We start from the raw sequence: 4447 nt of genomic DNA, 5'->3' as shown, positions 1-4447 counted from the left end.
TACTCAGCCATAAAAAGAAATGAAATTGAGTTATTTGTAGTGAGGTGGATGGACCTAGAGTCTGTCATACAGAGTGAAGTAAGTCAGAAAGAGAAAAACAAATACCATATGCTAACACACATATATGATATCTGGAAAAAAAAAATGGTTCTGATGAACCTAAGGGAAGGATGGGCATAAAGACACAGACATAGAGAATGGAATTGAGGACACAGGGAGGGGAAAGGGTAAGCTGAGTCAAAGTGAGAGAGTAGCATTTACATATATACACTACCACATGTAAAATAGTTTGGTAGTGGGAAGCAGCTGTATAGCACAGGGAGATCAACTCAGTGCTTTGCAACCATCTAGAAGGGTGGGATAAGGAGGGTGGTAGCGAGATGCAAGGCAGAGGTGATATGGGGATATACATATGCATATAGTTGATTCACTTTGTTATACAGCAGAAACCAACACAACACTGTAAAACGATTATACTCCAATAAAGATGTTTAAAAAATAAAGAAAAGTACACCAAATTATATATGAGCTAAGTTGTTGAAGAATACATTTGTTAAACAATTATTATTTTGCTCTAGTGCTCTATGCAATGTGATTTGCTTTATTTGATTTCTATAAGTCATGGCAGGACTCTCTCCCACCTGAACCAATTGCACTAAAACTGTTCCACCCTTCCCTAAATTTTAGAGAATGGTAAATTTCCTGAGAAATTGTGGACAGTTAGTAAACTAAAGTGAAATTAAAAGAAGATATGATTCATTTTCCCTGCTAGTGAAATTGCACTAGAGAAATTGTGAACAGTTAGTAAACTAAAGTGAAATTAAAAGAAGATATGATTCATTTTCCCTGCTAGTGAAATTGCACCTTTTCTGATGATTTCTTATTAGTGGTTACTGCTGCTGTTTGGCGACCTTGGAAATGATAAAACATGTACATGGAATAATACCAATTCAAAGACAATTCTGTCACCTGACACTATCCTGGGTTACAGCTCCCTGAATGTCTTTTGGGAAACTACCCCACCTTCTTTCACGCAATTTAGGTGGGATAGTCAAACTCCTTTGGCCAAGGACTGGCATATGACCTAAACCAAACCAATAAAGTTATCTCTCCTCAGTGTTTGTGTCTTGAGCAGAATGACATGAGTTAAAAAACAGTTGAAGTTGCCACTAATTTCTTCCATCTAGGTGTGTGTGGTTGACTCCATTCTTCACTATGTCTTCTCTCAAGACTTTCAGGATAAAGAGATTACTGGACAAGAAACAAAAGGAGAATAATCCCATTCCTCAATGGATTCAGATGAAAACTAGTAATAAAATCACTACAGTGACAAAAGGAGATGCTGGAGAAGAACCAAGTTGTGTCTGTAAGGAACTGCACATAAGATGGCCTACGTATTTATGCTGTATCAAGGTCGCTAGCATCTTACCATAACAAGCTGAAAATGTCACCACTATCTGGGACAGTTGGACATGTTTTACTGGGAAAATAATTGTGTTTCTCTTTACTTCTATGTTTCTGTACAAGTAGGTTGGCTCAGTAATATGTGAGACCTTCTGCTTGGGGAAAAAAGAATAAAACACTTGAAGCTGCTACAAAGGAAGGGACCAGAGGAGATGTTTCTGATACTTTTCTCTCCTTTCCAAAGTTTTGTTGTTTAGATGTTTCTGTCAATTTTGTGAGCTTCTCTGTGTATTTTCAAAAAACTACTCATTTACTTAAATTAGATGAGTCAATTTCAACTACTAGCAACCAAAGAGCCTTAGTGATGCACATGTGTACAAAGAACATTTTTAGTGTCAGTAAAATTCAGATCTTTTTCCAAGTTTTTCAATTTGTGTCCAAAAAATTCAAACATGACAGAAAAAAATGATTAAATTCTTTTTATGGCTAAATAATAAATAATATTCCATCATATATCTATACCACCTTCTGTTTATCCATAATTCATTGATAAACATTTGGGTTGTTTCAAGTTTTTGACTGTTATGAATAATGCTGGTATGACTATCTGTATTCAAGTTTTTGTGTGGACCTGTTTTCAGTTCTTTTGAGTATACACCTAGGAGTAGAATGGTTGTGTCATATGGTAAGTCTATGTTTAATTTTTTGAGAAACCACCAAACTGTCTTCCAAAGTGGCTCTCATGTCAATTTGAGTGGACAAATCAGTCTCTGAAAATGATGCTTGCAAAGGAGTTACTAGCATGTCAAGCTCTCCATGATTTCTCTGACCCTAAAGGATTCCCAGATGACAGCTGTAGGGCTACTAGAGTATCTGGGTAACTTTTTGGCATCTGTCAGGATGTACCTTACTAATGAGAGAATGTTATACTCTGTGATTGATCAAGTTCTCAAAAACAATATTCTCTTCTTCCTTTTATTGGTAGTTCTGAACATTGATATCTTTTACTCCCCATGGAGTCAAAAAGCACCTAAGTGTATGTGATTGCAAGTAGAAAACTAGGGGACAGAAGTCAGGTATTGGCAGTTTATCCACTTTCATTTGTATGTGGACTGTTAATATAAATGTAAGATGTAAACTATTAATGCAAGTCAAAATGTTTCCATGAAGAAGTTTCAGCAGTTCAATTTTATAATTATAAATAAATCTACTAAATCTTAGACAATGCCAGCACTTGGATTTTTTTAAAACAAGTAAATTTTTTATTGGTGGCAACTAAATGGTATTTATAGCATTCATATTATACAGTAGATTCCATCCATCCACTATAGTTTTCTAACTGAGTTGTCTTACATGCAAGTACATGTTTTTAATGTCCGTCTTCTGTGTTGTTCCTATAAATTTGCTATTAAAATATATTAAACTATAAAAAAGATATGAGACAATATGATTATACCTCATAATTGTTTTATAAGTTTTAATGCTATGCATTTAAGTAACCAGAAATGTGGATTACAAATAATTATATAATTCATTTACATTTTTTAAATGGACAATTTTATTGAATGACATTCAATATTCTCTCTAACTTTAAGAGACAACAACTCTGATATAACTTCTAGCATAACTTCAAGTACAAGGAGAAAAGTCCTCTAAACATTTTATTCTTAGATATTTTTACATATATGTCACGTCTAAATGAACTATAAACTCCTTAGTTGTGGAGACTACAAAGCCAAGAAGTAATATAATAAAGAAAGCACAGAGTTGGGAAGATGGCTCCAGAATCTGAATTCAGAGTGTGTTTCTTACCAACTCAATAAATCTGATCACAGCACAAACTCTCTGACTCTCAGGTTACTCAATGATATACGGTATGATACCTCCCTCAAATAATTATTGGGGAATTAAATAATATAATATGTATAAAAGTCATCTTTCATAATAGTCAGAAAATGTCTGTCCTTTCCTTTTTACTTTTTGTGAAAATAAGACCTTAGGGCAGTTTCTTGCATGGTAAATACTCAACATAAAATATTTTGAAGATGATATGGTATTCCTTTATACATTTTATAAACTAGTATATCATCACTAGTTTCTTAGTAATTATTTTCTAATATGTCCCAAAGGTATCATAAATAGTTGCTTTATTATATATATATATACATATATATATATATATATATATATATATATACACACACATACATATATATGATTAAAGTCAATGTTTCGCTGCTGAAAATATACTACTTGGTGGGAAGGAAAAGATATTCATTTCCCCAACAAAACATACAATAAAAATCTGATGGTCATCAGTGTTGGCCCCCTAATATTTTTTTTTATTCCCCTCATGAGAACATGTACTTCTTCCCTCCTGGAAGTTAAATATGGCCACGTTTCACACTCTATAATCAAAAGTGGTGTGAATCACTCCCAGGCAGAAGCTTAAAGAGCCCCTGAGCAGTTCTGCATGCATTCTTTCACTCTGTCCTGACTGCAGTGTTTTGGCGAGCAGTGGTTCCTGTGTTACTTATGCCACCTTAGGGGATGTTTGGCAAGGTCTGGAGACATTTTTTGGTTGGCACGACTGTGGAGGGTGTTACCTGCATCTAGTGAGTAGAATCCAGGTCTGCATTAAATATTCTACAGTGCACTGGACAACCTCTACCCTTCCCACCCTGAGACAACAAAAATTTTGCCAGCCCAAACTGTCAATAGTACCACCACTAAGAAACTCTAGCTTGGGGTAAGGAAGATTTGATGGTGGTTCCTAACTGTCCAAAAATGGACAAGAAGTATGAGCAAGAAATAAACCTTAGCTATTTAAGACCACTAAAAGTTTCAGATTGTGTGTTATCACAGCACAGCCTTAACTTTCCCTGACACATTTATTTTGCAACTTGAGTGAAATTAGAACACAGTGGGCTTTCCCAAGTAATGTTTAAATAATTTGGCTCTGATATTTCTGGATTTAATATACTTTGAATACATGACTGCTGGGATTAAAATTGAGGTTGAAATTTGTTTAAAATGGAAAACA

The 4447-nt window shown here is 34.5% G+C and overlaps 1 pseudogene; it reads left to right on the top strand.

Moving 5' to 3' along the window:
- The first annotated feature begins 1215 nt into the window (after positions 1-1215).
- LOC131758245 (large ribosomal subunit protein eL39-like) lies at positions 1216-1370 on the top strand (annotated as a pseudogene).
- The last annotated feature ends 3077 nt before the right edge of the window (positions 1371-4447 follow it).

This window comes from Kogia breviceps, chromosome 6 (genome assembly GCF_026419965.1).
Source record: "Kogia breviceps isolate mKogBre1 chromosome 6, mKogBre1 haplotype 1, whole genome shotgun sequence".
Classification (NCBI taxonomy): domain Eukaryota; kingdom Metazoa; phylum Chordata; class Mammalia; order Artiodactyla; family Physeteridae; genus Kogia; species Kogia breviceps.
The sequence above is the reverse complement of the archived record's forward strand: the minus strand, read 5'-3'. Positions and strand labels throughout refer to the sequence as shown.